Source organism: Heterodontus francisci, chromosome 28 (genome assembly GCF_036365525.1).
Source record: "Heterodontus francisci isolate sHetFra1 chromosome 28, sHetFra1.hap1, whole genome shotgun sequence".
Classification (NCBI taxonomy): Eukaryota; Metazoa; Chordata; class Chondrichthyes; order Heterodontiformes; family Heterodontidae; genus Heterodontus; species Heterodontus francisci.
In genome coordinates this window covers 73,025,855-73,052,002 of record NC_090398.1, presented here as the reverse complement: position 1 = coordinate 73,052,002, position 26,148 = coordinate 73,025,855, and positions in this window count along the sequence as shown.

Genomic DNA, 26,148 nt, shown 5'->3' with positions numbered 1-26,148 from the left:
CCGAGATAAGTTTTTTTATATACTCACCGCTCTGGAACTTCACCCTCCGAGTCTGCTCCGAGAATCCCCGAGATAGGTTTTTTTATATACTCACCGCTCTGGACCTTCGCCCTCCGAGTCTGCTCATCCCCGAGATAAGTTTTTTTACATACTCACCGCTCTGGAACTCCGCCCTCCGAGTTTGCTCATCCCCGAGATAAGTTTTTTTATATACTCACCGCTCTGGAACTCCGCCCTCCGAGTCTGATCCGAGAATCCCCGAGATAGGTTTTTTTATATACTCACCGCTCTGGAACTCCGCCCTCCGAGTCTGCTCCAAGAATCCCAGAGATAGGTTTTTTTATCTTCTCACCGCTCTGGAACTCCGCCCTCCGAGTCTGCTCCGAGAATCCCCGAGATAGGTTTTTTTATATACTCACCGCTCTGGAACTCCGCCCTCAGAGTCTGCTCCGAGAATCCCCGAGATAAGTTTTTTTATATACTCACCGCTCTGGAACTCCGCCCTCAGAGTCTGCTCCGAGAATCCCCGAGATAGGTTTTTTTATATACTCACCGATCTGGAACTCCGCCCTCCGAGTCTGCTCCGAGAATCCCCGAGATAAGTTTTTTTATATACTCACCGCTCTGGAACTTCACCCTCCGAGTCTGCTCCGAGAATCCCCGAGATAGGTTTTTTTATATACTCACCGCTCTGGACCTTCGCCCTCCGAGTCTGCTCATCCCCGAGATAAGTTTTTTTACATACTCACCGCTCTGGAACTCCGCCCTCCGAGTTTGCTCATCCCCGAGATAAGTTTTTTTATATACTCACCGCTCTGGAACTCCGCCCTCCGAGTCTGATCCGAGAATCCCCGAGATAGGTTTTTTTATATACTCACCGCTCTGGAACTCCGCCCTCCGAGTCTGCTCCAAGAATCCCAGAGATAGGTTTTTTTATCTTCTCACCGCTCTGGAACTCCGCCCTCCGAGTCTGCTCCGAGAATCCCCGAGATAGGTTTTTTTATCTACTCACCGCTCTGGAACTCCGCCCTCCGAGTCTGCTCCGAGAATCCCCGAGATAGGTTTTTTATATACTCACTGCTCTGGAACTCCACCCTCCGAGTCTGCTCCAAGAATTCCCGGGATAGGTTTTTTTATCTTCTCACCGCTCTGGATCTCCGCCCTCCGAGTCTGCTCCGAGAATCCCCGAGATAAGTTTTTTTATATACTCACCGCTCTGGAACTCCGCCCTCCGAGGCTGCTCCGAGAATCCCCGAGATAGGTTTTTTTATCTTCTCACCGCTCTGGAACTCCGCCCTCCGAGTCTGCTCCGAGAATCCCCGAGATAGGTTTTTTTATATACTCACCGCTCTGGAACTCCGCCCTCCGAGTCTGCTCCGAGAATCCCCGAGATAGGTTTTTTTATATTCTCACCGCTCTGGAACTCCGCCCTCCGAGTCTGCTCCGAGAATCCCCGAGATAAGTTTTTTTCTATAATCACCGCTCTGGAACTCCGCCCACCGAGTCTGCTCCGAGAATGCCCGAGATAGGTTTTTTTATATACTCACCGCTCTGGAACTCTGCTCTCCGAGTCTGCTCCGAGAATCCCCGAGATAGGTTTTTTTTATATACTCACCGCTCTGGAACTCCGCCCTCCGAGTCTGCTCCGAGAATCCCCGAGATAAGTTTTTTTATATACTCACCGCTCTGGAACTCCGCCCTCAGAGTCTGCTCCGAGAATCCCCGAGATAGGTTTTTTTATATACTCACCGCTCTGGAACTCCGCCCTCCGAGTCTGCTCCGAGAATCCCCGAGATAAGTTTTTTTTATATACTCACCGCTCTGGAACTTCACCCTCCGAGTCTGCTCCGAGAATCCCCGAGATAGGTTTTTTTATATACTCACCGCTCTGGACCTTCGCCCTCCGAGTCTGCTCATCCCCGAGATAAGTTTTTTTACATACTCACCGCTCTGGAACTCCGCCCTCCGAGTTTGCTCATCCCCGAGATAAGTTTTTTTATATACTCACCGCTCTGGAACTCCGCCCTTCGAATCTGCTCCGAGAATCCCCGAGATAGGTATTTTTATCTTCTCACCGCTCTGGAACTCCGCCCTCCGAGTCTGCTCCGAGAATCCCCGAGATAGGTTTTTTTATCTACTCACCGCACTGGAACTCCACCCTCCAAGTCTGCTCCGAGAATCCCCGAGATATGTTTTTTTATATACTCACCGCTCTGGAACTCCGCCCTCCGAGTCTGCTCCGAGAATCCCCGAGATAGGTTTTTTAATCTTCTCACCGCTGTGGAACTCCGCCCTCCGAGTCTGCTCCGAGAATCCCCGAGATAGGTTTTTTTATATACTCACCGCTCTGGAACTCCGCCCTCCGAGTCTGCTCCGAGAATGCCCGAGATAAGTTTTTTTATATACTCACCGCTCTGGAACTCCGCCCTACGAGTCTGCTCCGAGGATCCCCGAGATAGGTTTTTTTATATACTCACCGCTCTGGAACTCCGCCCACCGAGTCTGCTCCGAGAATCCCCGAGATAAGTTTTTTTATATACTCACTGCTCTGGAACTCCGCCCTCCAAGTTTGCTCATCCCCGAGATAGGTTTTTTTATATACTCACCGCTCTGGACCTTCGCCCTCCGAGTCTGCTCATCCCCGAGATAAGTTTTTTTATATACTCACCGCTCTGGATCTCCACCCTCCGAGTCTGCTCGGAGAATCCCCGAGATAAGTTTTTTTATATACTCACCGCTCTGGAACTCCGCCCTCCGAGTCTGCTCCGAGAATCCCCGAGATAGGTTTTTTTTATCTTCTCACCGCTCTGGAACTCCGCCCGCCGAGTCTGCTCCGAGAATCCCCGAGATAGGTTTTTTTATATACTCACCGCTCTGGAACTCCGCCCTCCGAGTCTGCTCCGAGAATCCCCGAGATAGGTTTTTTATATTCTCACCGCTCTGGATCTCCACCCTCCGAGTCTGCTCCGAGAATCCCCGAGATAAGTTTTTTTATATACTCACCGCTCTGGAACTCCGCCCTCCGAGTCTGCTCCGAGAATCCCCGAGATAGGTTTTTTTATCTTCTCACCGCTCTGGAACTCCGCCCTCCGAGTCTGCTCCGAGAATCCCCGAGATAGGTTTTTTTATATACTCACCGCTCTGGATCTCCGCCCTCCGAGTCTGCTCCGAGAATCCCCGAGATAGGTTTTTTTATATTCTCACCGCTCTGGAACTCCGCCCTCCGAGTCTGCTCCGAGAATCCAAAAGATAAGTTTTTTTCTATAATCACCGCTCTGGAACTCCGCCCACCGAGTCTGCTCCGAGAATGCCCGAGATAGGTTTTTTTATATACTCACCGCTCTGGAACTCTGCTCTCCGAGTCTGCTCCGAGAATCCCCGAGATAGGTTTTTTTATATACTCACCGCTCTGGAACTCCGCCCTCCGAGTCTGCTCCGAGAATCCCCGAGATAAGTTTTTTTATATACTCACCGCTCTGGAACTCCGCCCTCAGAGTCTGCTCCGAGAATCCCCGAGATAGGTTTTTTTATATACTCACCGCTCTGGAACTCCGCCCTCCGAGTCTGCTCCGAAAATCCCCGAGATAAGTTTTTTTATATACTCACCGCTCTGGAACTTCACCCTCCGAGTCTGCTCCGAGAATCCCCGAGATAGGTTTTTTTATATACTCACCGCTCTGGACCTTCGCCCTCCGAGTCTGCTCATCCCCGAGATAAGTTTTTTTACATACTCACCGCTCTGGAACTCCGCCCTCCGAGTTTGCTCATCCCCGAGATAAGTTTTTTTATATACTCACCGCTCTGGAACTCCGCCCTCCGAGTCTGCTCCGAGAATCCCCGAGATAGGTATTTTTATCTTCTCACCGCTCTGGAACTCCGCCCTCCGAGTCTGCTCCGAGAATCCCCGAGATAGGTTTTTTTATCTACTCAACGCACTGGAACTCCACCCTCCAAGTCTGCTCCGAGAATCCCCGAGATATGTTTTTTTATATACTCACCGCTCTGGAGCTCCGCCCTCCGAGTCTGCTCCGAGAATCCCCGAGATAGGTTTTTTTATCTTCTCACCGCTGTGGAACTCCGCCCTCCGAGTCTGCTCCGAGAATCCCCGAGATAGGTTTTTTTATATACTCACCGCTCTGGAACTCCGCCCTCCGAGTCTGCTCCGAGAATCCCCGAGATAGGTTTTTTTATATTCTCACCGCTCTGGAACTCCGCCCTCCGAGTCTGCTCCGAGAATGCCCGAGATAAGTTTTTTTATATACTCACCGCTCTGGAACTCCGCCCTACGAGTCTGCTCCGAGAATCCCCGAGATAGGTTTTTTTATATACTCACCGCTCTGGAACTCCGCCCTCCGAGTCTGCTCCGAGAATCCCCGAGATAAGTTTTTTTATATACTCACTGCTCTGGAACTCCGCCCTCCGAGTTTGCTCATCCTCGAGATAGGTTTTTTTATATACTCACCGCTCTGGACCTTCGCCCTCCGAGTCTGCTCATCCCCGAGATAAGTTTTTTTATATACTCACCGCTCTGGATCTCCACCCTCCGAGTCTGCTCCGAGAATCCCCGAGATAAGTTTTTGTATATACTCACCGCTCTGGAACTCCGCCCTCCGAGTCTGCTCCGAGAATCCCCGAGATAGGTTTTTTTATCTTCTCACCGCTCTGGAACTCCGCCCTCCGAGTCTGCTCCGAGAATCCCCGAGATAGGTTTTTTTATATACTCACCGCTCCGGAACTCCGCCCTCCGAGTCTGCTCCGAGAATCCCCGAGATAGTTTTTTTATATTCTCACCGCTCTGGATCTCCACCCTCCGAGTCTGCTCCGAGAATCCCCGAGATAAGTTTTTTTATATACTCACCGCTCTGGAACTCCGCCCTCCGAGTCTGCTCCGAGAATCCCCGAGATACGTTTTTTTATCTTCTCACCGCTCTGGAACTCCGCCCTCCGAGTCTGCTCCGAGAATCCCCGAGATAGGTTTTTTTAATAGACTCACCGCTCTGGAACTCCGCCCTCCGAGTTTGCTCATCCCCGAGATAAGTATTTTATAAACTCACCGCTCTGGAACTCCGCCCTCCGAGTCTGCCCCGAGAATCCCCGAGATAGGTTTTTTTATATACTCACCTCTCTGGAACTCCGCCCTCCGAGTCTGCTCCGAGAATCCCTGAGATAGGTTTTTTTATCTACTCACCGCTCTGGAACTCCGCCCTCCGAGTCTGCTCCGAGAATCCCCGAGATAGGTTTTTTATATTCTCACCGCTCTGGATCTCCACCCTCCGAGTCTGCTCCGAGAATCCCCGAGATAAGTTTTTTTATATACTCACCGCTCTGGAACTCCGCCCTCCGAGTCTGCTACGAGAATCCCCGAGATAGGTTTTTTTATCTTCTCACCGCTCTGGAACTCCGCCCTCCGAGTCTGCTCCGAGAATCCCCGAGATAAGTTTTTTTATAGACTCACCGCTCTGGAACTCCGCCCTCCGAGTTTGCTCATCCCCGAGATAAGTTTTTTTATACACACACCGCTCTGGAACTCCGCCCTCCGAGTCTGCTCCGAGAATCCCCGAGATAGGTTTTTTATATACTCACCGCTCTGGAACTCCGCCCTCCGAGTCTGCTCCGAGAATCCCTGAGATAGTTTTTTTTATCTACTCACCGCTCTGGAACTCCGCCCTCCGAGTCTGCTCCGAGAATCCCCGAGATAAGTTTTTTTATATACTCACCGCTCTGGAACTCCGCCCTCCGAGTCTGCTCCGAGAATCCCCGAGATAGGTTTTTTTATCTTCTCACCGCTCTGGAACTCCGCCCTCCGAGTCTGCTCCGAGAATCCCCGAGATAGGTTTTTTTATATACTCACCGCTCTGGAACTCCGCCCTCCGAGTCTGCTCCGAGAATCCCCGAGATAGGTTTTTTTATATTCTCACCGCTCTGGAACTCCGCCCTCCGAGTCTGCTCCGAGAATCCCCGAGATAAGTTTTTTTCTATACTCGCCGCTCTGGAACTCCGCCCTCCGAGTTTGCTCCGAGAATGCCCGAGATAAGTTTTTTTATATACTCACCACTCTGGAACTCCGCCCTCCGAGTCTGCTCCGAGAATCCCCGAGATAGGTTTTTTTATATACTCACCGCTCTGGAACTCCGCCCTCCGAGTCTGCTCCGAGAATCCCCGAGATAAATTTTTTTATATACTCACCGCTCTGGAACTTCACCCTCCGAGTCTGCTCCGAGAATCCCCGAGATAAGTTTTTTTATCTTCTCACCGCTCTGGAACTCCGCCCTCCGAGTCTGCTCCGAGAATCCCCGAGATAAGTTTTTTTATATACTCACCGCTCTGGAACTCCGCCCTCCGAGTCTGCTCCGAGAATCCCCGAGATAGGTTTTTTTTATCTTCTCACCGCTCTGGAACTCCGCCCTCCGAGTCTGCTCAGAGAATCCCCGAGATAGGTTTTTTTATATATTCACCGCTCTGGAACTCCGCCCTCCGAGTTTGCTCATCCCCGAGATAGGTTTTCTTATATACTCACCGCTCTGGAACTCCGCCCTCCGAGTCTGCTCCGAGAATCCCCGAGATAGGTTTTTTTATATACTCACCGCTCTAGAACTCCGCCCTCCGAGTCTGCTCCGAGAATCCCTGAGATAGGTTTTTTTATCTTCTCACCGCTCTGGAACTCCGCCCTCCGAGTCTGCTCCGAGAATCCCCGAGATAGGTTTTTTTATCTACTCACCGCTCCGGACCTCTGCCCTCCGAGTCTGCTCCGAGAATCCCCGAGATAAGTTTTTTTATATACTCACCGCTCTGGAACTCCGCCCTCCGAGTCTGCTCCGAGAATCCCTGAGATAGGTTTTTTTATCTTCTCACCGCTCTGGAACTCCGCCCTCCGAATCTGCTCCGAGAATCCCCGAGATAGGTTTTTTTATATACTCACCGCTCTGGAACTCCGCCCTCCGAGTTTGCTCCGAGAATCCCCGAGATAGGTTTTTTTATATACTCACCGCTCTGGAACTCCGCCCTCCGAGTCTGCTCCGAGAATCCCCGAGATAGGTTTTTTTATCTACTCACCGCTCTGGAACTCCGCCCTCCGAGTCTGCTCCGAGAATCCCCGAGATAAGTTTTTTTATATACTCACCGCTCTGGAACTCCGCCCTCCGAGTCTGCTCCGAGAATCCCCGAGATAGGTTTTTTTATCTTCTCACCGCTCTGGAACTCCACCCTCCGAGTCTGCTCCGAGAATCCCCGAGATAGGTTTTTTTATATACTCACCGCTCTGGAACTCCGCCCTCCGAGTCTGCTCCGAGAATCCCCGAGATAGGTTTTTTTCTATACTCGCCGCTCTGGAACTCCGCCCTCCGAGTCTGCTCCGAGAATGCCCGAGATAAGTTTTTTTATATACTCACCGCTCTGGAACTCCGCCCTCCGAGCCTGCTCCGAGAATCCCCGAGATAGGTTTTTTTATATACTCACCGCTCTGGAATTCCGCCCTCCGAGTCTGCTCCGAGAATCCCCGAGATAAGTTTTTTTATATACTCACCGCGCTGGAACTTCACCCTCCGAGTCTGCTCCGAGAATCCCCGAGATAAGTTTTTTTATCTTCTCACCGCTCTGGAACTCCGCCCTCCGAGTCTGCTCCGAGAATCCCCGAGATAAGTTTTTTTACATTCTCACCGATCTGGAACTCCGCCCTCCGAGTCTGCTCCGAGAATCCCCGAGATAGGTTTTTTTATCTTCTCACCGCTCTGGAACTCCGCCCTCCGAGTCTGCTCCGAGAATCCCCGAGATAGGTTTTTTTATATACTCACTGCTCTGGACCTTCGCCCTCCGAGTCTGCTCATCCCCGAGATAAGTTTTTTTATATATTCACCGCTCTGGAACTCCGCCCTCCGAGTTCGCTCATCCCCGAGATAAGTTTTTTTATATACTCACCGCTCTGGAACTCCGCCCTCCGAGTCTGCTCCGAGAATCCCCGAGATAGGTTTTTTTATCTTCTCACCGCTCTGGAACTCCGCCCTCCGAGTCTGCTCCGAGAATCCCCGAGATAGGTTTTTTTATATACTCACCGCTCTGGAACTCCGCCCTCCGAGTCTGCTCCGAGAATCCCCGAGATAGGTTTTTTTATATTCTCACCGCTCTGGAACTCCGCCCTCCGAGTCTGCTCTGAGAATCCCCGAGATAAGTTTTTTTCTATACTCGCCGCTCTGGAACTCCGCCCTCCGAGTCTGCTCCGAGAATGCCCGAGATAAGTTATTTTATATACTCACCGCTCTGGAACTCCGCCCTCCGAGTCTGCTCCGAGAATCCCCGAGATAGGTTTTTTTATATACTCACCGCTCTGGAACTCCGCCCTCCGAGTCTGCTCCGAGTATCCCCGAGATAGGTTTTTTTATCTACTCACTGCTCTGGAACTCCGCCCTCCGAGTCTGCTCCGAGAATCCCCGAGATAAGTTTTTTTATATACTCACCGCTCTGGAACTCCGCCCTCCGAGTCTGCTCCGAGAATCCCCGAGATAGGTTTTTTTATCTTCTCACCGCTCTGGAACTCCACCCTCCGAGTCTGCTCCGAGAATCCCCGAGATAGGTTTTTTTATATACTCACCGCTCTGGAACTCCGCCCTCCGAGTCTGCTCCGAGAATCCCCGAGATAGGTTTTTTCATATTCTCACCGCTCTGGAACTCCGCCCTCCGAGTCTGCTCTGAGAATCCCCGAGATAAGTTTTTTTATCTTCTCACCGCTCTGGAACTCCGCCCTCCGAGACTGCTCCGAGAATCCCCGAGATAAGTTTTTTTATATTCTCACCGCTCTGGAACTCCGCCCTCCGAGTCTGCTCCGAGAATCCCCGAGATAGGTTTTTTTATCTTCTCACCGCTCTGGAACTCCGCCGTCCGAGTCTGCTCCGAGAATCCCCGAGATAGGTTTTTTTATATACTCACCGCTCTGGACCTTCGCCCTCCGAGTCTGCTCATCCCCGAGATAAGTTTTTTTATATACTCACCGCTCTGGAACTCCGCCCTCCGAGTTTGCTCATCCCCGAGATAAGTTTTTTTATATACTCACCGCTCTGGAACTCCGCCCTCCGAGTCTGCTCCGAGAATCCCCGAGATAGGTTTTTTTATATACTCACCGCTCTGGAACTCCGCCCTCCGAGTCTGCTCCGAGAATCCCCGAGATAAGTTTTTTTATATACTCACCGCTCTGGAACTTCACCCTCCGAGTCTGCTCCGAGAATCCCCGAGATAAGTTTTTTTATCTTCTCACCGCTCTGGAACTCCGCCCTCCGAGTCTGCTCCGAGAATCCCCGCGATAAGTTTTTTTATATACTCACCGCTCTGGAACTCCGCCCTCCGAGTCTGCTCCGAGAATCCCCGAGATAGGTTTTTTTATCTTCTCACCGCTCTGGAACTCCGCCCTCCGAGTCTGCTCCGAGAATCCCCGAGATAGGTTTTTTGATCTTCTCACCGCTCTGGAACTCCGCCCTCCGAGTCTGCTCCGAGAATCCCCGAGATAGGTTTTTTTATATACTCACCGCTCTGGAACTCCGCCCTCCGAGTCTGCTCATCCCCGAGATAAGTTTTTTTATATACTCACCGCTCTGGAACTCCGCCCTCCGAGTTTGCTCATCCCCGAGATAAGTTTTTTTATATACTCACCGCTCTGGAACTCCGCCCTCCGAGTCTGCTCCGAGAATCCCCGAGATAGGTTTTTTTATATACTCACCGCTCTGGAACTCCGCCCTCCGAGTCTGCTCCGAGAATCCTTGAGATAGGTTTTTTTATCTTCTCACCGCTCTGGAACTCCGCCCTCCGAGTCTGCTCCGAGAATCCCCGAGATAGGTTTTTTTATCTACTCACCGCTCTGGAACTCCGCCCTCCGAGTCTGCTCCGAGAATCCCCGAGATAAGTTTTTTTATATACTCACCGCTCTGGAACTACGCCCTCCGAGTCTGCTCCGAGAATCCCCGTGGTAGGTTTTCTTATATACTCACCGCTCTGGAACTCCGCCCTCCGACTTTGCTCATCACCGAGATAAGTTTTTTTATATACTCACCGCTCTGGAACTCCGCCCTCCGAGTCTGCTCCGAGAATCCCCGAGATAGGTTTTTTTATATACTCACCGCTCTGGAACTCCGCCCTCCGAGTCTGCTCCGAGAATCCCTGAGATAGGTTTTTTTACTTCTCACCGCTCTGGAACTCCGCCCTCCGAGTCTGCTCCGAGAATCCCCGAGATAGGTTTTTTTATCTACTCACCGCTCTGGAACTCCGCCCTCCGAGTCTGCTCCGAGAATCCCCGAGATAAGTTTTTTATATACTCACCGCTCTGGAACTCCGCCCTCCGAGTCTGCTCCGAGAATCTCCGAGATAGGTTTTTTTATCTTCTCACCGCTCTGGAAATCCGCCCTCCGAGTCTGCTCCGAGAATCCCCGAGATAGGTTTTTTTATATACTCACCGCTCTGGAACTCCGCCCTCCGAGTCTGCTCCGAGAATGCCCGAGATAAGTTTTTTTATATACTCACCGCTCTGGAACTCCGCCCTCCGAGTCTGCTCCGAGAATCCCCGAGATATGTTTTTTTATATACTCACCGCTCTGGAACTCCGCCCTCCGAGTCTGCTCCGAGATTCCCCGAGATAAGTTTTTTTATCTTCTCACTGCTCTGGAACTCCGCCCTCCGAGTCTGCTCCGAGAATCCCCGAGATAGGTTTTTTAATATACTCACTGCTCTGGACCTTCGCCCTCCGAGTCTGCTCATCCCCGAGATAAGTTTTTTTATATACTCACCGCTCTGGAACTCCGCCCTCCGTGTTTGCTCATCCCCGAGATAAGTTTTTTTATATACTCACCGCTCTGGAACTCCGCCCTCCGAGTCTGCTCCGAGAATCCCCGAGATAGGTTTTTTTATATACTCACCGCTCTGGAACTCCGCCCTACGAGTCTGCTCCGAGAATCCATGAGATAGGTTTTTTTATCTTCTCACCGCTCTGGAACTCCGCCCTCCGAGTCTGCTCCGAGAATCCCCGAGATAGGTTTTTTTATCTACTCACCGCTCTGGAACTCCGCCCTCCGAGTCTGCTCCGAGAATCCCCGAGATAAGTTTTTTTATATACTCACCGCTCTGGAACTCCGCCCTCCGAGTCTGCTCCGAGTATCCCCGAGATAGGTTTTTTTATCTTCTCACCGCTCTGGAACTCCGCCCTCCGAGTCTGCTCCGAGAATACCCGAGATAGGTTTTTTTATACACTCACCGCTCTGGAACTCCGCCCTCCGAGTCTGCTCCGAGAATCCCCGAGATAGGTTTTTTTATATTCTCACCGCTCTGGAACTCCGCCCTCCGAGTCTGCTCCGAGTATCCACGAGATAAGTTTTTTTCTATACTCACCGCTCTGGAACTCCGCCCTCCGAGTCTGCTCCGAGAATCCCCGAGATAAGTTTTTTTATATTCTCACCGCTCTGGAACTCCGCCCTCCGAGTCTGCTCCGAGAATCCCCGAGATAGGATTTTTTATATACTCACCGCTCTGGAACTCCGCCCTCCGAGTCTGCTCATCCCCGAGATAAGTTTTTTTATATACTCACCGCTCTGGAGCTCCGCCCTCCGAGTTTGCTCATCCCCGAGATAAGTTTTTTTATATACTCACCGCTCTGGAACTCCGCCCTCCGAGTCTGCTCCGAGAATCCCCGAGATAGGTTTTTTTATATACTCACCGCTCTGGAACTCCGCCCTCCGAGTCTGCTCCGAGAATCCTTGAGATAGGTTTTTTTATCTTCTCACCGCTCTGGAACTCCGCCCTCCGAGTCTGCTCCGAGAATCCCCGAGATAGGTTTTTTTATCTACTCACCGCTCTGGAACTCCGCCCTCCGAATCTGCTCCGAGAATCCCCGAGATAAGTTTTTTTATATACTCACCGCTCTGGAACTACGCCCTCCGAGTCTGCTCCGAGAATCCCCGAGATAGGTTTTTTTATCTTCTCACCGCTCTGGAACTCCGCCCTCCGAGTCTGCTCCGAGAATCCCCGAGATAGGTTTTTTTATATACTCACCGCTCTGGAACTCCGCCCTCCGAGTCTGCTCCGAGAATCCCTGAGATAGGTTTTTTTATCTTCTCACCGCTCTGGAACTCCGCACTCCGAGTCTGCTCATCCCCGAGATAAGTTTTTTTATATACTCACCGCTCTGGAACTCCGCCCTCCGAGTTTGCTCATCCCCGAGATAAGTTTTTTTATATACTCACCGCTCTGGAACTCCGCCCTCCGAGTCTGCTCCGAGAATCCCCGAGATAGGTTTTTTTATATACTCACCGCTCTGGAACTCCGCCCTCCGAGTCTGCTCCGAGAATCCTTGAGATAGGTTTTTTTATCTTCTCACCGCTCTGGAACTCCGCCCTCCGAGTCTGCTCCGAGAATCCCCGAGATAGGTTTTTTTATCTACTCACCGCTCTGGAACTCCGCCCTCCGAGTCTGCTCCGAGAATCCCCGAGATAAGTTTTTTTATATACTCACCGCTCTGGAACTCCGCCCTCCGAGTCTGCTCCGAGAATCCCCGAGATAGGTTTTTTTATCTTCTCACCGCTCTGGAACTCCGCCCTCCGAGTCTGCTCCGAGAATCCCCGAGATAGGTTTTTTTATATACTCACCGCTCTGGAACTCCGCCCTCCGAGTTTGCTCATCACCGAGATAAGTCTTTTTATATACTCACCGCTCTGGAACTCCGCCCTCCGAGTCTGCTCCGAGAATCCCCGAGATAGGTTTTTTTATATACTCACCGCTCTGGAACTCCGCCCTCCGAGTCTGCTCCGAGAATCCCTGAGATAGGTTTTTTTATCTTCTCACCGCTCTGGAACTCCGCCCTCCGAGTCTGCCCCGAGAATCCCCGAGATAGGTTTTTTTATCTACTCACCGCTCTGGAACTCCGCCCTCCGAGTCTGCTCCGAGAATCCCCGAGATAGGTTTTTTTATATACTCACCGCTCTGGAACTCCGCCCTCCGAGTCTGCTCCGAGAATCCCCGAGATAGGTTTTTTTATCTTCTCACCGCTCTGGAAATCCACCCTCCGAGTCTGCTCCGAGAATCCCCGAGATAGGTTTTTTTATATACTCACCGCTCTGGAACTCCGCCCTCCGAGTCTGCTCCGAGAATCCCCGAGATAGGTGTTTTTATATTCTCACCGCTCTGGAACTCCGCCCTCCGAGTCTGCTCCGAGAATCCCCGAGATAACTTTTTTTCTATACTCGCCGCTCTGGAACTCCGCCCTCCGAGTCTGCTCCGAGAATGCCCGAGATAAGTTTTTTTATATACTCACCGCTCTGGAACTCCGCCCTCCGAGTCTGCTCCGAGAATCCCCGAGATATGTTTTTTTATATACTCACCGCTCTGGAACTCCGCCCTCCGAGTCTGCTCCGAGATTCCCCGAGATAAGTTTTTTTATCTTCTCACTGCTCTGGAACTCCGCCCTCCGAGTCTGCTCCGAGAATCCCCGAGATAGGTTTTTTAATATACTCACTGCTCTGGACCTTCGCCCTCCGAGTCTGCTCATCCCCGAGATAAGTTTTTTTATATACTCACCGCTCTGGAACTCCGCCCTCCGAGTTTGCTCATCCCCGAGATAAGTTTTTTTATATACTCACCGCTCTGGAACTCCGCCCTCCGAGTCTGCTCCGAGAATCCCCGAGATAGGTTTTTTTATATACTCACCGCTCTGGAACTCCGCCCTACGAGTCTGCTCTGAGAATCCATGAGATAGGTTTTTTTATCTTCTCACCGCTCTGGAACTCCGCCCTCCGAGTCTGCTCCGAGAATCCCCGAGATAGGTTTTTTTATCTACTCACCGCTCTGGAACTCCGCCCTCCGAGTCTGCTCCGAGAATCCCCGAGATAAGTTTTTTTATATACTCACCGCTCTGGAACTCCGCCCTCCGAGTCTGCTCCGAGTATCCCCGAGATAGGTTTTTTTATCTTCTCACCGCTCTGGAACTCCGCCCTCCGAGTCTGCTCCGAGAATCCCCGAGATAGGTTTTTTTATCCACTCACCGCTCTGGAACTCCGCCCTCCGAGTCTGCTCCGAGAATCCCCGAGATAGGTTTTTTTATATTCTCACCGCTCTGGAACTCCGCCCTCCGAGTCTCCTCCGAGAATCCACGAGATAAGTTTTTTTCTATACTCACCGCTCTGGAACTCCGCCCTCCGAGTCTGCTCCGAGAATGCCCGAGATAAGTTTTTTTATATACTCACCGCTCTGGAACTCCGCCCTACGAGTCTGCTCCGAGAATCCCCGAGATAGGTTTTTTTATATACTCACCGCTCTGGAACTCCGCCCTCCGAGTCTGCTCCGAGAATCCCCGAGATAAGTTTTTTTATATACTCACTGCTCTGGAACTCCGCCCTCCGAGTCTGCTCCGAGAATCCTCGAGATAGGTTTTTTTATATACTCACCGCTCTGGAACTCCGCCCTCCGAGTCTGCTCCGAGAATCCCCGAGATAGGTTTTTTTATCTTCTCACCGCTCTGGAACTCCGCCCTCCGAGTCTGCTCCGAGAATCCCCGAGATAGGTTTTTTTATCTTCTCACCGCTCTGGAACTCCGCCCTCCGAGTCTGTTCCGAGAATCCCCGAGATAGGTTTTTTTATATACTCACCGCTCTGGAACTCCGCCCTCCGAGTCTGCTCCGAGAATCCCCGAGATAGGTTTTTTTATATTCTCACCGCTCTGGATCTCCACCCTCCGAGTCTGCTCCGAGAATCCCCGAGATAAGTTTTTTTATATACTCACCGCTCTGGAACTCCGCCCTCCGAGTCAGCTCCGAGAATCCCCGAGATAGGTTTTTCTATCTTCTCACCGCTCTGGAACTCCGCCCTCCGAGTCTGCTCCGAGAATCCCCGAGATAGGTTTTTTTATATACTCACCGCTCTGGAACTCCGCCCTCCGAGTTTGCTCATCCCCGAGATAAATTTTTTTATATACTCACCGCTCTGGAACTCCGCCCTCCGAGTCTGCTCCGAGAATCCCCGTGATAAGTTTTTTTACATACTCACTGCTCTGGAACTCCGCCCTCCGAGTCTGCTCCGAGAATCCCCGAGATAGGTTTTTTTATATACTCACCGCTCTGGAACTCCGCCCTCCGAGTCTGCTCCGAGAATCCCCGTGATAGGTTTTTTTATATACTCACCGCTCTGGAACTCCGCCCTCCGAGTCTGCTCCGAGAATCCTCGAGATAGGTTTTTTATATACTCACCGCTCTGGAACTCCGCCCTCCGAGTTTGCTCCGAGAATTCCCGGGATTGGTTTTTTTATCTTCTCACCGCTCTGGATCTCCACCCTCCGAGTCTGCTCCGAGAATCCCCGAGATAAGTTTTTTTATATACTCACCACTCTGGAACTCCGCCCTCCGAGTCTGCTCCGAGAATCCCCGAGATAGGTTTTTTTATCTTCTCACCGCTCTGGAACTCCGCCCTCCGAGTCTGCTCCGAGAATCCCCGAGATAGGTTTTTTTATATACTCACCGCTCTGGAACTCCGCCCTCCGAGTCTGCTCCGAGAATCCCCGAGATAGGTTTTTTTATATTCTCACCGCTCTGGATCTCCACCCTCCGAGTCTGCTCCGAGAATCCCCGAGATAAGTTTTTTTATATACTCACCGCTCTGGAACTCCGCCCTCCGAGTCTGCTCCGAGAATCCCCGAGATAGGTTTTTTCATCTTCTCACCGCTCTGGAACTCCGCCCTCCGAGTCTGCTCCGAGAATCCCCGAGATAGGTTTTTTTATAGACTCACCGCTCTGGAACTCCGCCCTCCGAGTTGCTCATCCCCGAGATAAGTTTTTTTATATACTCACCGCTCTGGAACTCCGCCCTCCGAGACTGCTCCGAGAATCCCCGAGATAAGTTTTTTTATATACTCACTGCTCTGTAACTCCGCCCTCCGAGTCTGCTCCGAGAATCCCCGAGATAGGTTTTTTTATATACTCACCGCTCTGGAACTCCGCCCTCCGAGTCTGCTCCGAGAATCCCCGAGATAAGTTTTTTTATATACTCACCGCTCTGGAATCCGCCCTCCGAGTCTGCTCCGAGAATCCCCGAGATAGGTTTTTTTATCTTCTCACCGCTCTGGAACTCCGCCCTCCGAGTCTGCTCCGAGAATCCCCGACATAGGTTTTTTTATATACTCACCGCTCTGGAACTCCGCCCTCCGAGTCTGCTCCGAGAATCCCCGAGATAGGTTTTTTTATAGACTCACCGCTCTGGAACTCCGCCCTCCGAGTTGCTCATCCCCGAGATAAGTTTTTTTATATAATCACCGCTCTGGAACTCCGCCCTCCGAGTCTGCTCCGCGAAACCCCGAGATACGTTTTTTTTATATACTCACCGCACCGGAACTCCGCCCTCCGAGTCTGCTCCGAGAATCCCCGAGATAGGTTTTTTTATATACTCACCGCTCTGTAACTCCGCCCTCCGAGTCTGCTCCGAGAATCCCAGAGATAGGTTTTTTTATATACTCACCGCTCTGGAACTCCGCCCTCCGAGTCTGCTCCGAGAATCCCTGAGATAGGTTTTTTTATCTTCTCACCGCTCTGGAACTCCGCCCTCCGAGTCTGCTCCGAGAATCCCCGAGATAGGTTTTTTTATCTACTCACCGCTCTGGAACTCCGCCCTCCGAGTCTGCTCCGAGAATCCCCGAGATAGGTTTTTTATATACTCACCGCTCTGGAACTCCGCCCTCCGAGTCTGCTCCGAGAATTCCCGGGATAGGTTTTTTTATCTTCTCACCGCTCTGGATCTCCACCCTCCGAGTCTGCTCCGAGAATCCCCGAGATAAGTTTTTTTATATACTCACCGCTCTGGAATCCGCCCTCCGAGTCTGCTCCGAGAATCCCCGAGATAGGTTTTTTTATCTTCTCACCGCTCTGGAACTCCGCCCTCCGAGTCTGCTCCGAGAATCCCCGACATAGGTTTTTTTATATACTCACCGCTCTGGAACTCCGCCCTCCGAGTCTGCTCCGAGAATCCCCGAGATAGGTTTTTTTATATTCTCACCACTCTGGATCTCCACCCTCCGAGTCTGCTCCGAGAATCCCCGAGATAAGTTTTTTTATATACTCACCGCTCTGGAACTCCGCCCTCCGAGTCTGCTCCGAGAATCCCCGAGATAGTTTTTTTTATCTTCTCACCGCTCTGGAACTCCGCCCTCCGAGTCTGCTCCGAGAATCCCCGAGATAGGTTTTTTTATAGACTCACCGCTCTGGAACTCCGCCCTCCGAGTTTGCTCATCCCCGAGATAAGTTTTTTTATATACTCACCGCTCTGGAACTCCGCCCTCCGAGTCTGCTCCGAGAATCCCCGAGATAGGTTTTTTTATATACTCACCGCTCTGGAACTCCGCCCTCCGAGTCTGCTCCGAGAATCCCTGAGATAGGTTTTTTTATCTTCTCACTGCTCTGGAACTCCGCCCTCCGAGTCTGCTCCGAGAATCCCCGAGATAGGTTTTTTTATATTCTCACCGCTCTGGATCTCCACCCTCCGAGTCTGCTCCGAGAATCCCCGAGATAAGTTTTTTTATATACTCACCGCTCTGGAACTCCGCCCTCCGAGTCTGCTCCGAGAATCCCCGAGATATATTTTTTTATCTTCTCACCGCTCTGGAACTCCGCCCTCCGAGTCTGCTCCGAGAATCCCCGAGATAGATTTTTTTATAGACTCACCGCTCTGGAACTCCGCCCTCCGAGTTTGCTCATCCCCGAGATAAGTTTTTTTATATACTCACCGCTCTGGAACTCCGCCCTCCGAGTCTGCTCCGAGAATCCCCCAGATAGGTTTTTTTATATACTCACCGCTCTGGAACTCCGCCCTCCGAGTCTGCTCCGAGAATCCCTGAGATAGGTTTTTTTATCTTCTCACTGCTCTGGAACTCCGCCCTCCGAGTCTGCTCCGAGAATCCCCGAGATAGGTTTTTTTATCTACTCACCGCTCTGGAACTCCGCCCTCCGAGTCTGCTCCGAGAATCCCCGAGATAAGTTTTTTTATATACTCACCGCTCTGGAACTCCGCCCTCCGAGTCTGCTCCGAGAATCCCCGAGATAGGTTTTTTTATCTTCTCACCGCTCTGGAACACCGCCCTCCGAGTCTGCTCCGAGAATCCCCGAGATAGGTTTTTTTATATACTCACCGCTCTGGAACTCCGCCCTCCGAGTCTGCTCCGAGAATCCCCGAGATAGGTTTTTTTATATTCTCACCGCTCTGGAACTCCGCCCTCCGAGTCTGCTCCGAGAATCCCCGAGATAAGTTTTTTTCGATACTCGCCGCTCTGGAACTCCGCCCTCCGAGTCTGCTCCGAGAATCCCCGAGATAAGTTTTTTTATATACTCACCGCTCTGGAACTCCGCCCTACGAGTCTGCTCCGAGAATCCCCGAGATAGGTTTTTTTATATACTCACCGCTCTGGAACTCCGCCCTCCGAGTCTGCTCCGAGAATCCCCGAGATAAGTTTTTTTATATACTCACCGCTCTGGAACTCCGCCCTCCGAGTCTGCTCCGAGAATCCCCGAGATTGGTTTTTTATATACTCACCGCTCTGGAACTCCGCCCTTCGAGTCTGCTCCGAGAATTCCCGGGTAAGGTTTTTTTATCTTCTCACCGCTCTGGATCTCCACCCTCCGAGTCTGCTCCGAGAATCCCCGAGATAAGTTTTTTTATATATTCACCGCTCTGGAACTCCGCCCTCCGAGTCTGCTCCGAGAATCCCCGAGATAGATTTTTTTATCTTCTCACCGCTCTGGATCTCCACCCTCCGAGTCTGCTCCGAGAATCCCCGAGATAAGTTTTTTTATATACTCACCGCTCTGGAATCCGCCCTCCGAGTCTGCTCCAAGAATCCCCGAGATAGGTTTTTTTATCTTCTCACCGCTCTGGAACTCCGCCCTCCGAGTCTGCTCCGAGAATCCCCGACATAGGTTTTTTTATATACTCACCGCTCTGGAACTCCGCCCTCCGAGTCTGCTCCGAGAATCCCCGAGATAGGTTTTTTTATATTCTCACCACTCTGGATCTCCACCCTCCGAGTCTGCTCCGAGAATCCCCGAGATAAGTTTTTTTATATACTCACCGCTCTGGAACTCCGCCCTCCGAGTCTGCTCCGAGAATCCCCGAGATAGGTTTTTTTATCTTCTCACCGCTCTGGAACTCCGCCCTCCGAGTCTGCTCCGAGAATCCCCGAGATAGGTTTTTTTATAGACTCACCGCTCTGGAACTCCGCCCTCCGAGTTTGCTCATCCCCGAGATAAGTTTTTTTATATACTCACCGCTCTGGAACTCCGCCCTCCGAGTCTGCTCCGAGAATCCCCGAGATAGGTTTTTTTATATACTCACCGCTCTGGAACTCCGCCCTCCGAGTCTGCTCCGAGAATCCCTGAGATAGGTTTTTTTATCTTCTCACCGCTCTGGAACTCCGCCCTCCGAGTCTGCTCCGAGAATCCCCGAGATAGGTTTTTTTATATTCTCACCGCTCTGGATCTCCACCCTCCGAGTCTGCTCCGAGAATCCCCGAGATAAGTTTTTTTATATACTCACCGCTCTGGAACTCCGCCCTCCGAGTCTGCTCCGAGAATCCCCGAGATAGGTTTTTTTATCTTCTCACCGCTCTGGAACTCCGCCCTCCGAGTCTGCTCCGAGAATCCCAGAGATAGATTTTTTTATAGACTCACCGCTCTGGAACTCCGCCCTCCGAGTTTGCTCATCCCCGAGATAAGTTTTTTTATATACTCACCGCTCTGGAACTCCGCCCTCCGAGTCTGCTCCGAGAATCCCCCAGATAGGTTTTTTTATATACTCACCGCTCTGGAACTCCGCCCTCCGAGTCTGCTCCGAGAATCCCTGAGATAGGTTTTTTTATCTTCTCACTGCTCTGGAACTCCGCCCTCCGAGTCTGCTCCGAGAATCCCCGAGATAGGTTTTTTTATCTACTCACCGCTCTGGAACTCCGCCCTCCGAGTCTGCTCCGAGAATCCCCGAGATAAGTTTTTTTATATACTCACCGCTCTGGAACTCCGCCCTCCGAGTCTGCTCCGAGAATCCCCGAGATAGGTTTTTTTATATACTCACCGCTCTGGAACTCCGCCCTCCGAGTCTGCTCCGAGAATCCCCGAGATAGGTTTTTTTATATTCTCACCGCTCTGGAACTCCGCCCTCCGAGTCTGCTCCGAGAATCCCCGAGATAAGTTTTTTTCTATACTCGCCGCTCTGGAACTCCGCCCTCCGAGTCTGCTCCGAGAATCCCCGAGATAAGTTTTTTTATATGCTCACCGCTCTGGAACTCCGCCCTACGAGTCTGCTCCGAGAATCCCCGAGATAGGTTTTTTTATATACTCACCGCTCTGGAACTCCGCCCTCCGAGTCTGCTCCGAGAATCCCCGAGATAAGTTTTTTTATATACTCACTACTCTGGAACTCCGCCCTCCGAGTCTGCTCCGCGAAACCCCGAGATACGTTTTTTTTATATACTCACCGCTCTGGAACTCCGCCCTCCGAGTCTGCTCCGAGAATCCCCGAGATAGGTTTTTTTATATACTCACCGCTCTGGAACTCCGCCCTCCGAGTCTGCTCCGAGAATCCCCGAGATAGGTTTTTTTATCTTCTCACCGCTCTGGAACTCCGCCCTCCGAGTCTGCTCCGAGAATCCCCGACATAGGTTTTTTTATCTACTCACCGCTCTGGAACTCCGCCCTCCGAGTCTGCTCCGAGAATCCCCGAGATAGGTTTTTTTATCTACTCACCGCTCTGGAACTCCGCCCTCCGAGTCTGCTCCGAGAATCCCCGAGATAGGTTTTTTATATACTCACCGCTCTGGAACTCCGCCCTTCGAGTCTGCTCCGAGAATTCCCGGGTAAGGTTTTTTTATCTTCTCACCGCTCTGGATCTCCACCCTCCGAGTCTGCTCCGAGAATCCCCGAGATAAGTTTTTTTATATATTCACCGCTCTGGAACTCCGCCCTCCGAGTCTGCTCCGAGAATCCCCGAGATAGGTTTTTTTATATACTCACCGCTCTGGAACTCCGCCCTCCGAGTCTGCTCCGAGAATCCCCGAGATAGGTTTTTTTATATTCTCACCGCTCTGGATCTCCACCCTCCGAGTCTGCTCCGAGAATCCCCGAGATAAGTTTTTTTATATACTCACCGCTCTGGAACTCCGCCCTCCGAGTCTGCTCCGAGAATCCCCGAGATAGGTTTTTTTATCTTCTCACCGCTCTGGAATTCCGCCCTCCGAGTCTGCTCCGAGAATCCCCGAGATATTTTTTTTTATATACTCACCGCTCTAACTCCGCCCTCCGAGTCTGCTCCGAGAATCCCGAAGATAGGTTTTTTTATATTCTCACCGCTCTGGAACTCTGCCCTCCGATTCTGCTCCGAGAATCCCCGTGATAAGTTTTTTTCTATACTCACCGCTCTGGAACTCCGCCCTCCGAGTCTGCTCCGAGAATGCCCGAGATAAGATTTTTTATATCCTCACCGCTCTGGAACTCCGCCCTACGAGTCTGCTCCGAGAATCCCCGAGATAGGTTTTTTTATATACTCACCGCTCTGGAACTCCGCCCTCCGAGTCTGCTCCGAGAATCCCCGAGATAAGTTTTTTTATATACTCACTGCTCTGGAACTCCGCCCTCCGAGTCTGCTCTGAGAATCCCCGAGATAGGTTTTTTTATATACTCACCGCTCTGGAACTCCGCCCTCCGAGTCTGCTCCGAGAATCCCCGAGATAGGTTTTTTTATATACTCACCGCTCTGGAACTCCGCCCTCCGAGTCTGCTCCGAGAATCCCCGAGATAAGTTTTTTTATATACTCACCGCTCTGGAACTCCGCCCTCCGAGTCTGCTCCGCGAAACCCCGAGATACGTTTTTTTTATATACTCACCGCTCCGGAACTCCGCCCTCCGAGTCTGCTCCGAGAATCCCAGAGATAGGTTTTTCTATATACTCACCGCTCTGGAACTCCGCCCTCCGAGTCTGCTCCGAGAATCCCCGAGATAGGTCTTTTTTATATACTCACCGCTCTGGAACTCCGCCCTCCGAGTCTGCTCCGAGAATCCCCGAGATAAGTTTTTTTATATACTCACCGCTCTGGAACTTCACCCTCCGAGTCTGCTCCGAGAATCCCCGAGATAAGTTTTTTTATCGTCTCACCGCTCTGGAACTCCGCCCTCCGATTCTGCTCCACGAATCCCCGAGATAGGTTTTTTTATATACTCACCGCTCTGGAACTCCGCCCTCCGATTCTGCTCCACGAATCCCCGAGATAGGTTTTTTTATATACTCACCGCTCCGGAAGTCCGCCCTCCGAGTCTGCTCCGAGAATCCCCGAGATAGGTTTTTTTTTTATGTACTCACCGCAATGGAACTCCACCCTCCGATTCTGCTCCGAGAATCCCCGAGATAAGTTTTTTATATGCTCACCGCTCTGGAACTCCGCCCTCCGAGTCTGCTCCGAGAATCCCCGAGATAGGTTTTTTTATATACTCACCACTCTGGAACTCCGCCTTCCGAGTCTGCTCCGAGAATCCCCGAGATAGGTTTTTTATCTACTCACCGCTCTGGTACTCCGCCCTCCGAGTCTGCTCAGAGAATCCCCGAGATAGGTTTTTTATATACTCACCGCTCTGGAACTCCGCCCTCCGAGTCTGCTCCGAGAATTCCCGGGATAGGTTTTTTTATCTTCTCACCGCTCTGGATCTCCACCCTCCGAGTCTGCTCCGAGAATCCCCGAGATAAGTTTTTTTATATACTCACCGCTCTGGAACTCCGCCCTCCGAGTCTGCTCCGAGAAACCCCGAGATAGGTTTTTTTATCTTCTCACCGCTCTGGAACTCCGCCCTCCGAGTCTGCTCCGAGAATCCCCGAGATAGGTTTTTTTATATACTCACCGCTCTGGAACTCCGCCCTCCGAGTCTGCTCCGAGAATCCCCGATATAGGTTTTTTTATCTTCTCACCGCTCTGGAACTCCGCCCTCCGAGTCTGCTCCGAGAATCCCCGAGATAAGTTTTTTTATATACTCACCGCTCTGGAACTCCGCCCTCCGAGTCTGCTCCGAGAATCCCCGAGATAGGTTTTTTTATATTCTCACCGCTCTGGATCTCCACCCTCCGAGTCTGCTCCGAGAATCCCCGAGACAAGTTTTTTTATATACTCACGGCTCTGGAACTCCGCCCTCCGAGTCTGCTCCGAGAATCCCCGAGATAGGTTTTTTTATCTTCTCACCGCTCTGGAACTCCGCCCTCCGAGTCTGCTCCGAGAATCCCCGAGATAGGTTTTTTTATAGACTCACCGCTCTGGAACTCCGCCCTCCGAGTTTGCTCATCCCCGAGATAAGTTTTTTTATATACTCACCGCTCTGGAACTCCGCCCTCCGAGTCTGCTCCGAGAATCCCCGAGATAAGTTTTTTTATTTTCTCACTGCTCTGGAACTCCGCCCTCCGAGTCTGCTCCGAGAATCCCCGAGATAGGTTTTTTTATATACTCACCGCACTGGAACTCCGCCCTCCGAGTCTGCTCCGAGAATCCCCGAGATAGGTTTTCTATATATACTCACCGCTCTGGAACTCCGCCCTCCGAGTCTGCTCCGAGAATCCCCGAGATATGTTTTTTTATATACTCACCGCTCTGGAACTCCGCCCTCCGAGTCTGCTCCGCGAAACCCCGAGATACGTTTTTTTTATATACTCACCGCTCTGGAACTCCGCCCTCCGAGTCTGCTCCGAGAATCCCCGAGATAGGTATTTTTATATACTCACCGCTCTGGAACTCCGCCCTCCGAGTCTGCTCCGAGAATCCCCGAGATAGGTTTTTTTATATACTCACCGCTCTGGAACTCCGCCCTCCGAGTCTGCTCCGAGAATCCCTGAGATAGGTTTTTTTATCTTCTCACCGCTCTGGAACTCCGCCCTCCGAGTCTGCTCCGAGAATCCCCGAGATAGGTTTTTTTATCTACTCACCGCTCTGGAACTCCGCCCTCCGAGTCTGCTCCGAGAATCCCCGAGATAGGTTTTTTATATACTCACCGCTCTGGAACTCCGCCCTCCGAGTCTGCTCCGAGAATTCCCGGGATAGGTTTTTTTATCTTCTCACCGCTCTGGATCTCCACCCTCCGCGTCTGCTCCGAGAATCCCCGAGATAAGTTTTTTTATATACTCACCGCTCTGGAACTCCGCCCTCCGAGTCTGCTCCGAGAATCCCTGACATAGGTTTTTTTATCTTCTCACCGCTCTGGAACTCCGCCCTCCGAGTCTGCTCCGAGAATCCCCGAGATAGGTTTTTTTATATACTCACTGCTCTGGAACTCCGCCCTCCGAGTCTGCTCCGAGAATCCCCGAGATAGGTATTTTTATATTCTCACCGCTCTGGATCTCCACCCTCCGAGTCTGCTCCGAGAATCCCCGAGATAAGTTTTTTTATATACTCACCGCTCTGGAACTCCGCCCTCCGAGTCTGCTCCGAGAATCCCCGAGATAGGTTTTTTTATCTTCTCACCACTCTGGAGCTCCGCCCTCCGAGTCTGCTCCGAGAATCCCCGAGATAAGTTTTTTTATAGACTCACCGCTCTGGAACTCCGCCCTCCGAGTTTGCTCATGCCCGAGATAAGTTTTTTTATATACTCACCGCTCTGGAACTCCGCCCTCCGAGTCTGCTCCGAGAATCCCCGAGATAGGTTTTTTTATATACTCACCGCTCTGGAACTCCGCCCTCCGAGTCTGCTCCGAGAATCCCTGAGATAGGTTTTTTTATCTTCTCACCGCTCTGGAACTCCGCCCTCCGAGTCTGCTCCGAGAATCCCCGAGATAGGTTTTTTTATCTACTCACCGCTCTGGAACTCCGCCCTCCGAGTCTGCTCCGAGAATCCCCGAGATCAGTTTTTTTATATACTCACCGCTCTGGAACTCCGCCCTCCGAGTCTTCTCCGAGAATCCCCGAGATAGGTTTTTTTATCTTCTCACCGCTCTGGAACTCCGCCCTCCGAGTCTGCTCCGAGAATCCCCGAGATAGGTTTTTTTATATACTCACCGCTCTGGAACTCCGCCCTCCGAGTCTGCTCCGAGAATCCCCGAGATAGGTTTTTTGATATTCTCACCGCTCTGGAACTCCGCCCTCCGAGTCTGCTCCGAGAATCCCCGAGATAGGTTTTTTTATATTCTCACCGCTCTGGAACTCCGCCCTCCGTGTCTGCTCCGAGAATCCCCGAGATAAGTTTTTTTATATACTCACCGCTCTGGAACTCCGCCCTCCGAGTCTGCTCCGAGAATCCCCGAGATAGGTTTTTTTATACACTCACCGCTCTGGAACTCCGCCCTCCGAGTCTGCTCCGAGAATCCCCGAGATAGGTTTTTTTATATTCTCACCGCTCTGGAACTCCGCCCTCCGAGTCTGCTCCGAGAATCCACGAGATAAGTTTTTTTCTATACTCACCGCTCTGGAACTCCGCCCTCCGAGTCTGCTCCGAGAATGCCCGAGATAAGTTTTTTTATATACTCACCGCTCTGGAACTCCGCCCTACGAGTCTGCTCCGAGAATCCCCGAGATAGGTTTTTTTATATACTCACCGCTCTGGAACTCCGCCCTCCGAGTCTGCTCCGAGAATCCCCGAGATAAGTTTTTTTATATACTCACTGCTCTGGAACTCCGCCCTCCGAGTCTGCTCCGAGAATCCTCGAGATAGGTTTTTTTATATACTCACCGCTCTGGAACTCCGCCCTCCGAGTCTGCTCCGAGAATCCCCGAGATAGGTTTTTTTATCTTCTCACCGCTCTGGAACTCCGCCCTCCGAGTCTGCTCCGAGAATCCCCGAGATAGGTTTTTTTATCTTCTCACCGCTCTAAAACTCCGCCCTCCGAGTCTGCTCCGAGAATACCCGAGATAGGTTTTTTTATCTTCTCACCGCTCTGGAACTCCGCGCTCCGAGTCTGCTCCGAGAATCCCCGAGATAGGTTTTTTTATCTTCTCACCGCTCTGGAACTCCGCCCTCCGAGTCTGCTCCGAGAATCCCCGAGATAGGTTTTTTTATATACTCACCGCTCTGGAACTCCGCCCTCCGAGTCTGCTCCGAGAATCCCCGAGATAGGTTTTTTTATATTCTCACCGCTCTGGATCTCCACCCTCCGAGTCTGCTCCGAGAATCCCCGAGATAAGTTTTTTTATATACTCA